The following is a 14,480-nucleotide window of genomic DNA, read 5'->3' as shown; positions in this document are numbered from 1 at the left end:
TGGGGTCTCTCATGCAGGGGTACCTCCTCCTGCACTATCACCTCCTGTGACACCACCTCCTGCCACTCCTCCTCCTGGGTGGGCAACTCCTGTATGACAAATTTTTTTGAGGGTTGTGCCCTCCCCCTGAGCTGCTGCCTTTTTGGTGCCATCTCTAAAACACGTCTCCTCTCCAAAAAACTCTCCAGCTATGAATGAACATGTCTTGGAGTGAAAGAGGTGACGTTCTGCTGTTTAAATTGCCTTTTTTTCTCCACTCATCCCGGAGCTATTACCTTCGCCTACCTTCGACTACCTACGAGTAACATCACGACCTACAACGACCGGCTTCGACTCGACCTACGACTAAAAAAATATCGATTTTTCCCACAGCGACCTATTTTTTGTCGCAGTTAAATTTTTAACATCTTGTAAAATACGCCGCGACCTTGCTGAAGTCTCGACTACGCGGAGACCACTCTCGAGCATGAAGGAGAGTGACGAAGACCTCCGACGACCTTGTGGCGACCTTGCCGTGACTATGGGTCCCGGGCAAACTCGCCAGAGGTCGCGGTGGAGGTCGCCCAAGTGGGACAGGGGCTTATGTCTCAATCTTCCAATCTACCTCGCTGCGGCCCTTCCACTTTCTTTATATGCACTTTTTCTGTAGATGTAACACTGTTTATTTTCTCATTTGCACCACTTGATGCATTTGTTTCCAGTATGATTTGCCTGGATGGCAGGTAAAATATTTTTGACTAAATCTCGGTACAGGTGACAATAATACACCAATACCAATATTTCTAGATGAGACTCTTGAGATATCTAAATACAGGCCCGACATATGTATCCATTTGTATCCATTTAAAATGGAGAACACTTTGGGACTCATCTAATAGATTCTCACGGTTGTTACAGGGGTGGATTTACCAAGAATGTATTGTTATGTTCATTCAAAAGAAGTTATGAACTTTTGCAAGTTTCTTTTTGTCCTTCTGTAACATTTTTACAGGAGTGTCCTTCTGAATTAAAGTAAATCTCAACACAGTACCACAGTGTATGATTATTAATAGACAACAGCTAGCAGCCCTACCGAACATTCAATGACAGGGCTGCTCAGTGGTGCTGCGATCAAGTTGCTGCCCTACAGCACAAGAGACCCAGGTTCGCCCATGACCTCGGGTGTCGACTGTGCAGAGTTTGCACATTCTCCCTGTGATCTCATTGGTTTTCTCCGTGTGCTCTGGTTTCCTCCCACACACTCCAAAGACGTACAGGTTTGTTGGATAATTGACTTTGGTGAAAAAAGTGTAAATTGTAAAGTGTGTCGGATAGTGCGAGTGTATGGAGGTGATTACTGGACCTGTTTCCACGTTGGATTTTTAATGTCTAAAAATCAGCCCTGAAATGCCACAGTCAATGCAGAATGACAGCATAGTTGGACAGTTACCAATAGAGCTGGCAGTTACCAATAATTCTTTACTAATGAAGTCTTGGGTAGTTGGCTCCATTGATAACGACTCAATCCACATTGTCATATACACGATAAAACCTCCATTTGGCCCTTGCCTCAGGTAGTGATACAGTGCAGAAACAGGCCCTTCCCGCCCTCCGAGCCCGCACTGACTAGCACTATCTTACACACACTAGGGATAATTTAGAATATTGAAACATATAAGATTATTAAGGGTTTGGACACTCTAGAGGCAGGAAACATGTTCCAGATGTTGGGGGAGTCCAGAACCAGGGGCCACAGTTTAAGAAGAAGGGGTAAGCCATTTAGAATGGAGATGAGGAAACACTTTTTCACACAGAGAGTTGTGAGCCTGTGGAATTCTCTGCCTCAGAGGGCTGTGGAGGCTGGTTCTCTGGATGCTTTCAAGAGAGAGCTAGATAGGGCTCTTAAAAATAGCGGAGTCAGGGGATATGGGGAGAAGGCAAGAACGGGGTACTGATTGGGGATGATCAGCCATGATCACATGAATGGCGGTGCTGGCTCGAAGGGCCGAATGGCCTACTCCTGCACCTATTGTCTATTGTCTATTGTTTATTGTCTAATTTACATTTATACCAAAGCCAATTAACCTACAAACCTGTTCGTCTTTGGAACGTGGGAGGAAACCGGAGCACCCGGAGAAAATCCACGTGGTCACAGGGAAAAAGTGCAAACTCCACACAGACAGCACCCGTGGTCAGGATCGAACCCAGGTCCCTGGCGCTGTAAGGCAGCAACTCTACCTCAGCGCCACCGTGACAACCCCAATCGGATTTGAGGAGATGTGTGCAATTATTCCTTGGAATATAATTTCTTATTAAAGATTGACAATTCCGTGGGTTTAATGAGTCTGAGCAGATCCACGTGACGGACAGCGCACTACATGATCTGATGGAAATTGGGTGCTGCTGATCACCACTCTAATCCCAATTGGTTTCTGTGCACAATGGCACCAGCAGGCGTGATCCCGGTGACATTACTCTGTACTCGATTCCTTCATTGTTTCTACACGGTCTACAAGGTGGAATAAAATGCATGGTACACAATAGTCAGGGCGGCACAGTGGCGCAGCGATAGAGTTGCTGCTTTACACCGCTAGAGACCCAGGTTCACACCTGACCACGGGTGCTCCCTATGCAGAGTTTTGTTCGTTCTCCCACTAAATGTATGGGTTTTCTCCGGGTGCTCCGGTTTCCTCTCACATTTCAAAGACATGCAGGTTTGTAGGTTAATTGGCTTCTGCCAATTCTCCTTAGAACTAGTTAGGGTGAACATTGTTCGACATGGACTAGATGGGCCGAACGGCATGTTTCCACGCTGCAGCTTTCAAATTCAAAACTAAGCCGTACGTTGCAGTTCATTGTTTGAAGAGGATCTTTCAAAAATGCCTTTACTACGTTTGTAACGACTTTGCCATTGGAACCGACAGGGGCTTCAGGCATGACTGATAGAACGAAGTTCTAGCTGACATTGGACTGCCTCCAATATCAACGTTACCGAACGTCAGATATGTTAACCAGTGTCAGAGGAGCAGTTGCTGTGCCAAAGGCAGGAGGTCATTTAATGGCAACGTTTAGTGAAATTCACATCAGGGAGTCGGGATCCAAGAAAAGTGAATTGTGAGCCTGCATTTGTGTGGCACCTTGTATGATATCCAAGAATACGTTATGATCAATGAGGTATTCCTACAAGGGGAATCGTGCACAAATTCATGAGAGGAATAGATCGGGTAGATGCACAGAGTCTCTTAACCAGAGCAGTGGAATCGAGAACCAGAGGATATAGGGGGGATAGATTTAATAGGAATCTGAGGGGTAACTTTTTCACGCAAAGAATGGTGGGTGTATGGAACGAGCTGCCAGAGGAGGTAGTTGTGGCAGTTACTATCGCAATGTTTAAGAAACATTTAGACAGGTACAGGGATAGGACAGGTTTAGAGGGATATGGGCTAAATGCAGGCAGGTGGGTCTAGTGTAGATGGAGCGTTGGTCGGTGTGGGCAAGTTGGGCAAAAGTGCCTGTTTCCACGCTGTAAGACTCTATGACTCTATGACTCTATAAGGTCTCAGAAATAGCATTAGGATATCATTTGTTCCAAAGAAGTAGTTGCTTGAGAGAAAATAATTGGCCACGTCAATTAGTAGGATCCTTATCGTTAAGATGTGCATGCGACCTTATGGACTTTTGCCTCGAGACCGTTAGACTTTAGAGATACAACACGGAAACAGGCCCTCTGGCCTACCGAGTCTGCGGCGACCACTGATAGCCATGTACACCAACACTATCCTGCACACACTAAGGACAATTGACAATGAACAGAAGCCAACTAACCTACAAACCTGTATGTCTTTGGAGTGTGGGATGATACCAGAGCACTCATAGAAAACCCATGCGGTCACAGGGAAAATGTACAAACTCTGTACAGACAGCACCCGTAGTTAGGATCGAACCCACACACACACACACACACATCGCTTCCTTCACCAGCCCGTTATGCAGGCGGGGGACAGGGCAAGCGGGGGGAAGCGCTATCTGAGTGAAATTCACACAGTGCAAAGCCAATGTGACACAGACACACACCACGATGAACAGGAGGGTTGGTGCGGTAATTAAGACATCTGAAGCACAGTGTACGGTAAGTCCTTTAAAAGAGGGGGGAAGAGGAGGGGAGAGGGGGTGGTAGAGGGAAGAGAAGGGGAGAGAGGGGGTAGAGGGAAGAGAAGGGGAGAGAGGGGGGAGAGGGGGGAGAAGGGGGAGAAGGGGGAGAAGGGGGGAGAAGGGGGAGAAGGGGGGAGAAGGAGTGGAAACAACTTTAAGAAGCCAGAGATACACAGCTGTGAAGCTCGGCGGACATTAACATTACCGGTCGGTTATCCTTGGTTCTGAAAACTACTGCTTACGTTTTTTTTCTCCCAATGAGCCAATGAAATTCACCGGTCAGCACCGGCTACAACCTACGAGAACCTACGAAAACCTTCGACCTCCTGGCAACCCACTAGGACCACCTGGCGACCCACCTACGGCACGAGAATTGTAGCGACTCTCCATGGCGGCTTCATTCTGGTCGCTGCTAATTTTTCAACATGTTGAAAAATTTGCGGCGACCATAATGAGGCCGCGACTAGTTCACAGAATGCGGGAACTCCTCACGACCATGAAGGGCGACTCCCCGGCAACCACCCGCGAACATGTGGCGACCATGTGGCGACTGCATAGTCTCCTGCAGTCGCCTAAAAAGTCACCTAAGTGGGACAGGCCGATAAGGCTGGAACTCCACTGCTGAGCCGCTTTGGCCACCCTTAAACCTGTTAGTCTATCAAGGAGGTTAATTGGAAATTTGAAACAATGCCTCATCTGAGTACACTTGACAATAAACTAACCCTCTAACTTATATGTCAGCAAAACAAAATAGCTGCTCATCAACTTCAGGAAGGCGCTGTGTGGAGAACAGACCCCGATGGGTGCTGAAATAGAGGTAGATTTTCAGAAGGCCTTTGATAAGTTGCCACATGTGAGGCTGCGAAACAAGACAGGAGCCCGTGGTGTTAGAGGCAAGGTACTAGCATGGATAGAAGATTGGCTGACTGGCTGGCGGCAAAAGAGTGGGAATTAAGAAAGAATTAATTCTAGTTTGTGGCCGGTGACTAGTGGTGTTCCGCAGGAGAAGAACAAAGGGAAGAGATAAGACTTTTGCCTTCCATCACAGTGAGGAGATGTTGGAGATTCACTGTGATGGATGTTTATGTAAACTGTGTTAAGTGTGGGTCTTGGGTTTTGTAATGTAAAAACTGTAGAAAATGCAATTTTGTTCAAACCAAGTTGTTCAAATGACAATTAAAAGCATTCCATTCCATTCCAGGGATCAGTGCTGGATCAACTACTTTTCGCGTTAAGTGTTCATGATCTGGATGAGGGGATTTATGACTTTGTGGCCAAGTCTGTGGGCAATACAAAGATAGGTGGAAGTAGAGTTGAGAATGCAGGAAAGCTGTAGAAGGATGTGGACAGTTTGGGAGAACAGGAAAAGAAGTGGCAACTGGAATACAGCAAAGCAAAATACACTTTGGTAGAAGGAATAACGGTGTAGATCACTTTCTAAATGGGGAGAGGATTCAGAAATTGGAGCTGCAAAGGGACCTGGGTGTGCTGGTGCAGGATTTCCAAAATGTTAATTTGCAGGTTGAGTCAGCGGTAAGGAAGGCAAATGCAGTCAGCATTCACTTCACGAGAACTAGAATATAAAAGCAAGGCTGTAATGCTGAGGCTTTATCAGGAACTGGCCACATTTGGAATATTGTGGTCAGTTTTTCCTTTTCTGAGGAAGGATGTGCTGGCTTTGGGCGGGGTACAGAAGAGGTTTATGAGAATGATCCCTGGGATGATTGGGTTAACATATGAGGAGCGTTTGAAGATTCTGGGCCTGTACTTGCTGGAGTTTAGAAGGATGAGAGGGCATCTTTTTTAAACCTCCCTGATAATGAAAGGCCTAGATGCAGTGGATGTGGATATGATGTTTCCTGGACTGGGAGAGTCTAGGACCAGAGTGCAGATCTTCAGTGTAAATGTACGTACCTTCAAAATGGAGTTGAGGAGGAACTTCTTTCGCCAGTGGGTAGTGAATTGTGGAGGTCATTGCCACAGATGACCAAGCCATTGGGTATTTTTAAGGCAAAAATTGATCGATTGTTAATTAGGAATGGCGTCAAATGTTATGGGGAGAAGGTAGGAGAATCGGATTGAGAGGGAAATATAGATCAGCCATGATTGGATGGCAGAGTGGACTCGATGGGCTAAATGGCCTAATTCTGGACCTATGTCTTATGGTCGAGAGCTTCAGTTTTACTCGGAGTAAATATCACCAACTATTTGGCCTTTTCTAACCACAATGAGGAATTGCCCAGGAAAGCGTATCAATGCCTCTACTCCCTCAGAAGAATGAGGAAATTCGGCATATCCCAAACATCCTGGACCACCTGTACACAGTTATCGAAAATGTATGTCTCTTACATATCAGGCAACCGAACCGTACTACCAACTAGACGTTAGTGTCTCCCTCATTGAGGACCCTTGGACTATCCTTACCTTATTGAAGATCCTTGGACTATCTTAATCTTTACCAGACTTTATCTTGCACTAAAAGTTATTCCCTTTATCTGTGGACGGCTCGATTGTAATCATGTAGTCTTTCCACTGACTGGTTAGCAGACAACAAAAGCTTTTCACTGCACCTCATTACAAGTGCCAATCACCTAAACTAGTAAGATTAAACGAGAACTTACCAGTTTGAAGTTTGATCTGTATTTTATGAGGAGTTACGATGAGGGATTACGTGAAGAACCCGCTCAGCGCGCATGCGCGGCATACTTCCAAGCAGCGGTGTGGAATCACAGATAGACACAGTTATTTGAAGTAAGCATAGTAAAGAAAAGGAGACATCAGTTATTAGTTTGATCCATACAATGAGGGTGGGAGCGGAGGGCACGTAATCCCTCATCGTTACTCCTCATAAAATACAGATCAAACTTCAAACTGGTAAGTTCTCGTTTAATCTTACTATTTTACTTCGGAGTCACGTGAGTGACTACGTGAAGACTTCAAAGCTCTGTGATTTCAAACCGTGTAACAGTTTTATTTCACTCACTGCCGAAGTTCTTGAGGGAGGAAGTGTTATCGTAATCAACCAATGAATCTGTTTTTCGAGAAACAAAAAAGTTTTTTTTTTAACAATAACAAAATAAATTGCTCCTCCGGGCTTAAATTAAATATTTGCAGCTTGTAATATTTTCTCTGCAAATAAATCAGGTTTTGTCAACAGCTTGTTATAAAAGTTCTGAATGTCGTTTCCCTCGACCATCCTGCTGTATTCAGAATATGGTCAACCGGTACGTCCATTCTCTCGGCCGTTGATGTAGATGCTGCCCTAGTGGAATGAGATTTTAAATGTATTAGTATCCATTCCGGCAGCCTTCAGTACCTGTTTGAGCCATCTTGAAATGGTTTGGCTCGTTACCCGGCCATGAGGTTTCTTGTGGCTGACCCATAAGGCTTTCTCACTCCCTCTGATATTGTGGGTTGTGTCTATGTAATGTTGTAGATGGGTCACGACACACAACCGTGGCTCTGGTGGGTAGGCCCGGAATACCACTACTGGATTAGCTGTTCCTGGCCTGCTTTGTTTCACCAGACACTGTATGATGAATGTGATCTGATCTGGGGTGGTCACCATGTTGTCCAGCCTCAACTTGTGTAGTGACTGGACCCTCTGAGCGGATACAAGTGCCATCAACATGAGCGTCTTTAGTGTAGCTTGCTCGAGGCCGAGGGATCTGGCTGGTGGCCATTCCCTGAGGTATGTCAGGACCACACTGATATCCCAAATATGGGTATACCTGGGCTTAGGGGCTTGATATTGTAAATGCCCTTCATCAGTTTTACCACCAGTGGATGGGATCCCATCGCCTGTTGTCCTGGCGCTGGTTGTTGCGTACGTTGTCCCTGTTTCCTGGCAGTACTTCTCCCATTTTTTGATGCTGGTTAAGTACTGCCTCTTGTTGGATGTTCGAAGGGATGCCGACATGGTGGTGATGGTTTGTTCGGACAATCCTAGTTCCAGGTAAGGTCTGTTCAAAACCTGCAACCCAGGAGTTTAATTTTCTCATGGCATGGGTGTTTAACTTACCTGGTAGGTAAGTAGCTGATAGCCAAATATGTCTTTCGACACACCCTTGCCAAATCATGTTGACCAATTTGTCGCATGATAACGATTTTATGCGGCCCATATGGTTAATATAAGCCACCACCATAGTATTATCAATTTGTAACCGAACATGCAAGTGCTGCATATTAGATACATATGCTTTTAAACCATAAAAGGCGCCCAACATCTCTAGATAGTTAATGCCCAGTGTAAGTAGTAATGATGACTCTAGGTTAGTCCATCTACCACCTGTGCTGGATATGGAGTTAGTCGCTCCCCAGCCTTGAGCACTGGCATCTGTTTGAATAACTAAAGTAGGGTTAGTGATGATGATAGGGCTGAAACTATGCCAAACGTTTTCTGCCCACCACTGTAGCTCTGATATTGCTTCAGTGGGTAATTTCATGACACGATCATAGTGACCTGTATGTCGTTTTAGTGCCTGTACCTTTGCTCTCTGTAAATTTTGATAGTGCAAAGGTCCGAATTGTGTAGCCGGAAATGCTGCTACCATTTCCCCAATTACTCTTGCTACTTGTCGAATAGTTGGTCGCTCGTTGACCATTAAATTGTTGCATGATTGTGCTAATTCAACCATTTTTGCCTTTGGCAAGGTAACAGTCATATGGACTGAGTTAATTGTGAAGCCCAGGTAGTCCATGATAGTGGATGGCTTCAACTTAGATTTATCTGGATGTAGGACGAACCCCAGAGTTTCGAGGAGCTGTTTTGTAGCTGATACTGCTGCCACAGCCAATTCCATCGTTTTCCCCTACTATCAGAATATCATCCAGATATGCCATGACAATATGTTTTTGTTTCCTTAGTATTGCCATGGCTGGTTGCAATATTTTGGTGAATAATCTTGGGGCTGAAGTTAGCCCATTGGGCAATGCTTTGTACTGCCAGAGCCGTCCCATCCAGATAAATTTTAGGTAGCAGCGATGATCCTTGTGTATGGGTACTAGATAGTAAGCATCTTTGAGATCAATGCTTGCCATGAAGTATCCTTTGGAAATCAGTTGTTTGGCAGTAACAAATGTCTCCATTTTGAAATGTATATACTTACCAAACTTATTTAGTGATGTTAAATCAATGATGATGCGACATCCACCATCTTTTTTTGGTTTTAGTGAATATATTCGATACAAATCCCAAAGGTTCATGTTTGGTCTTTTCGATGACCCACTTTGTGATAAGTCTCACCAGTTCAGCTTGTCCCTCACGTTTCTCTTTGACGGAGGGAGAAAATACCCTTTGGGCCCAATGTTGAACTGGCGGCGATTTTTCTGACATGAATTGTATTTCATATCCACTAACGCTGTTGAGTATATAGTTGTCACTCGTGACAGTACCCCATGCTTCTTTGAACAAGTGTAATCTCCCCCCTGTTAGTAAAGAACCCTTACTCTATATGCTGGCAGGAACCAGACCCACCTACCTCCATGGTTATTGGGGTTTCTTCTGTTTTCTCATGTTCTTGAAGGCTTTGCTTGTCTGACGTGCTGGCGATGTTGGGGGGTGGCGCATTTTCCATGGGGTCCGCTCTGGGCCCTGATCTAAAAAAGATCTTTGGGGATAAATGCGGTCCCCGAGCTTTCACCAGTCCCATATTGAGGACGTCGACTGGTGGATGCCGTGGGGTGCTGCCGCTTGGGTATTGTAGGTCTTGGTTTGCTCGTCCCGGGGCCTGCCCTCATGAGGCTGAAAGTTTTCGATGCCTCTTCCATGTCCCTTACCTTTTTGGTGAGGTCCTTCCCAAATAACAGAGCGTCCGTCTCTGCAGCTGGGGCTTTGCATAACCCAGCGAATTTGGGATTGAGGGCAGGTCTTATGATTTCCCGCCGGAAGTTTCAAACTGAGTGTTGCACATCAATGCCAGTACATCCTGCTGGCAGGTATCCATCTCCGTGCTGTCCACAGAACGAGCAAAGGCTGTGATGGCCAACGTCAGGAACCTTAGGATCCGCTGTAGCTTGAGTTCATGGTTACGAATGTGTGACCCCACGTGCCCCCAGATTTGACTGTTCACAGTGAGCACTCTGAGGCCTCACTGTTCTCTGGTGCTGTGTAAAGATCTAGTGCCTCAGAAAGCACCTTCCGGCAAGGGCTTATTCGAAAGATGATTTATGCTGGCCGTGTTTCGGTTCCAGCAGTCTTCCAGCACGTGGGATTGCTACATAGCGGTCCATCACACCCAACAGATCTTCCTGCTCCTGCACCCCTTGCATACTCCCGATCTCGTCCGCCAGCCCCTGTTCCAGACCAGCCCAGCCCTGGTCACCAATGCAAGCCTCCAGTAATGAGGGAGCAGAGGGCAGTGCACAAGACACTGTGGAGGGGGTGCCTGATCTCCCTCCGCGAGAGCGCTCTTTCTGTGCATCCCGCTGGAGCTGCTCCAAGAGCCGTAGGATGCAGCTCAGGCGGCTGTCTCTCCTCCTTTTAGGTGGAGACATGTCCCCGTCCGACGAATCGTGAAACACCGGCCGGTTGGTTTTCCTGGTGGATTTCCCCCCCCCCAGTCCGCTGTTCAGGCGTTTAGCGGAACTGGGCTTGGACTCGGTGTCAGGGATGGTGGAGCGCTCTATGAGCGGTCCTGCCGCCTGCCGCTCCAGCGGCTCAGGCGGCTGTCTCTCTCCCATGCGGGTGGAGAGACGTCCCCTCCGATAAGTCGGAAGCTACCGGCCGGATGCCTCTTCGGCTGGCTATGCATCCAGCCTGCTGCTCAGGTACTAGCGGGCTGGGCTCGGCACGGTGTCGGGGAATAGCGGAACACCGGACCCGGTAATTCCTACCGCCTGTTGCTGCCCCCGCTGCAATGGAACGCTCCTCCGCTGGAGTCGAGCGGGGGACAGGTTCTTCTAGAGCTTTTGTGCCTTGTAGAAGCGAGAGCACCCCTCAAGCAGCGCGTCTCGCAGGCACCTGCTCCGAGAGCCGCTCCAGCGGCTCAGGCGGCTCTCTCTCCCCTCGTGCGGGTGGAGAGACGTCCCGTCCGAATTCAGGAAAACACCTGCCTCGAACGGGGGACAGTTTTGTTCCAGAGCCTTTTTCTCTGCCTGTAAAACACAAGCAGAAAAGGCTCCCCTGTAATGGAAACCCGACCTCAGGGTACTCACCTGACGGTCCGTTTCATTCTGTAGCGGGAGCGCCTAACTCCTGTTGCAGCCGCTGTTGCACTGCTGGCGTTAATGCCGCGCATGCGCGCTGAGCGGGTTCTTCACGTAGTCACTCACGTGACTCCGAAGTAAAATAAACTGAAAACACAGAGGGGAAATATTCTCCCATCTTCTGTGGCTCCAAACATGCTTTCTGCTTTGGTCCTTGAGGAGCCCTGTTCTCTCCTTGTGTTCTTGTGTCTCCAACTGATCACCAAGCCGCTGCTAGGAGAGGGCGTTAGGTAGTACTGTTATGTGGCCTCCTACATAAACATTAACATTCAATGTCAATCAGCTACTTAACGATCCTCCACATGACCAGGAGGTTTACAAGAATGATCCCAGAAATGAGTAGGTTAACCCTATGATGAGCGTTGTCGGCACTAGGCCTCAACTCATCTGGAATTTAGAAGAATGAGGGGAGGACCTCATTGAAACATACAGAAGAGTGAAAGGCCTGGATCGAGTGGATGTGGAGAAGATGTTTCCACTAGTGGGAGAGTCTAGGACTAGGTCGAGGTAATAGCCTCAGAATTAAAGGATGTTCTTTTAGGAAGGAGATGAGGAGAAACTTCTTGAGACAGAGGGTGGTGAATCAGTGGAATTCTTTGCCACAGAAATTGTGGAGGCCAAGTCAGTGGATATTTTTAAGGCAGGGATAGACAGGTTCTTGATTAGTACAGGTGTCAGAGGTTATGGGGAGAAGGCAGGAGAATGGGATTAGGAGGGAGAGGTAGATCAGCCATGATTGAATGATGGAGTAGACGTGATGGGCCGAATGGCCTAATTCTACTCCTTTTCCTTATGACCTTAACTGTCCTGTTGATCTTCTGGCTCAGCTTCAGAGTTTCAATTCTATAATGTTGATGATCATCTGCTGAATCAGAGATAGACAACAAAGTGCTGGAGTAACTCAGCGGGTCAGGCAGCATCTCTGGAGAGAAGGAATAAGCAACGTGGTGGGCCGAGACTCTTCGGTCTGAAGAAAGGTCTTGACCCAAAATGTCACCTATTCCTTTTCTCCAGAGAAATGCTGCGTGTCCCGCTGAGTTACTCCAGTTGTTTGTGTCCATGTTCGGTGTAAACCAGCATCCGCAGTTCCTTCCTACACATCTGTTGTATCAATGTAGGTTTCATTTTTTTTTCCAATGTCCTATCGTTAAATTTACCTTTTGCAGAATTTTGTTCGAGCAAAGTCACAGAAATTATATTCCCATGTTGCTGAAAATGCCTCTTGTTGTAGAAACATAGAAACATAGAAAATAGGTGCAGGAGTAGGCCATTCGGCCCTTCGAGCCTGCACCGCCATTCAATATGATCATGGCTGATCATCCAACTCAGTATCCTGTACCTGCCTTCTCTCCATACCTCCTGATCCCTTTAGCCACAAGGGCCACATCTCACTCCCTCTTAAATACAGCCAATGGACTGTGGCCTCAGCTACCTTCTGTGGCAGAGAGTTCCAGAGATTCATCACTCTCTGTGTGAAAAATGTTATATATGTACCAAATAAATCCCATGTATTTCCCCCCAATTTGTGCTAAATTAACCTAGACAGTCTAATTGAGTGCAAAATAAACAAATGGATGGCATTCTGCCCAAACTTCTGAAAGAGACCGGGGAGGTTTTTGTGAAGCGTTGATTCAATAGACAGATGAAAAGCAGCAAAAGATTGAAAACGGGATAACCTCATGACCTGACTCAGAAGTGGCAAGAAAACAAACCTCAGGTAACTAAAGGCCATTTCAAACTTGCTGCCACTCGCCGAAAACGGCAGATTTGATTGACAGTAAATCCTCGCCCTTTGGGAGTATCCCACATAAAAAGCTATTGAATGAAATCAAAGTTACGTTCAATTAGAAGGTAATTCAATAGTGTTGAACAATAAATATTCAAGGATCAAGAGTCAAGAGATTTTCATTCTCATATTCTTAAGCATAAGGGGGAAATCTTTTAGGACTGAGATGAGAAAAACATTTTTCGCACAGAGAGTGGTGAATCTGTGGAATTCTCTGCCACAGAAGGTAGTCGAGGCCAGTTCATTGGCTATATTTAAGAGGGAGTTAGATGTGGCCCTTGTGGCTAAAGGGATCAGGGGGTATGGAGAGAAGGCAGGTACAGGATACTGAGTTGGATGATCAGCCATGATCATATTGAATGGCGGTGCAGGCTCGAAGGGCTGAATGGCCTCCACCTGCACCTATTTTCTGTGCTTCTATATGCACTGGAAACAGGACAGAGCAGAGGGATCTAGGAGCGAAGGTACATAGTTCCTTGAAGGCGGCGTCACAAGTGGTGGGGTGGTCAAAAAAGCTTTTGGCACATTGAATATTCAGAGTATTGAGTATAGAGGTTGGGAGGTCATATTGCAGTTATATAAGAGACTGTATTTAGAGTATTGTTTTCCGTTCTGGGTACCATGTTATAGGAAAGGTTGTTGTTTTGGAAATGGAACGAGCTGCTGGAGGGGGTAGTTGAGGAAGGGGCTATCGCAATATTTAAGAAGCAATTAGACAGGTAGGTGGATAGGGTAGGTTTAGAGGGATATGGGCCAAACACAGGCAAATGGGACTAGTGTAGATGGGACATGTTGGTCGGTGTGGGCAAGTTGGGCTGAAGGGCCTGTTTCCACACGGTGCGACCATGACTCTATGACTATGAAAACAACGACATTTCTGTGGAAACGAAGAACTGCAGACGCCGGTTAATTCACGAAAGGACACAAAATGCTGGAGTAACTCAGCAGGTCAGGCAGCATCTCAGGTCGAAGTGTCACCTACCCATGTTCTCCAGAGGTGCTGAAACAAAGAACTGCAGATGCTATTTAATGTCAGAGATAGACACAGAGTGCTGGAGTAACTCAGCGGGTAGAAGGGTAACACTGGAAGAAGGGTAACGACCCAAAATGTCACCTATCCTTTTTCTCCAGAGATGCTGACTGACCTGCTAAGTTACTCCTGCACTTTGTGCCTTTGTGGGTCACAATGAAATTCTTACTTGATGCAGCTTTACTGGTACATGAATGCAACAACACCACAAGTACATGTACAATGAATTATTTTTTACTAGGTCCCGGACCATAATAGTGCAGCTCAAGTATGTGGTGAAAACTGTAAATTGCCTGTAGTGGTCTGTTGCTGAGGGAGTGTTGTGGT

The sequence above is a fragment of the Amblyraja radiata genome, chromosome 3 (genome assembly GCF_010909765.2).
Source record: "Amblyraja radiata isolate CabotCenter1 chromosome 3, sAmbRad1.1.pri, whole genome shotgun sequence".
In the NCBI taxonomy this organism is placed as follows: Eukaryota; Metazoa; Chordata; class Chondrichthyes; order Rajiformes; family Rajidae; genus Amblyraja; species Amblyraja radiata.
Note: the sequence above shows the minus strand (reverse complement) of the source record.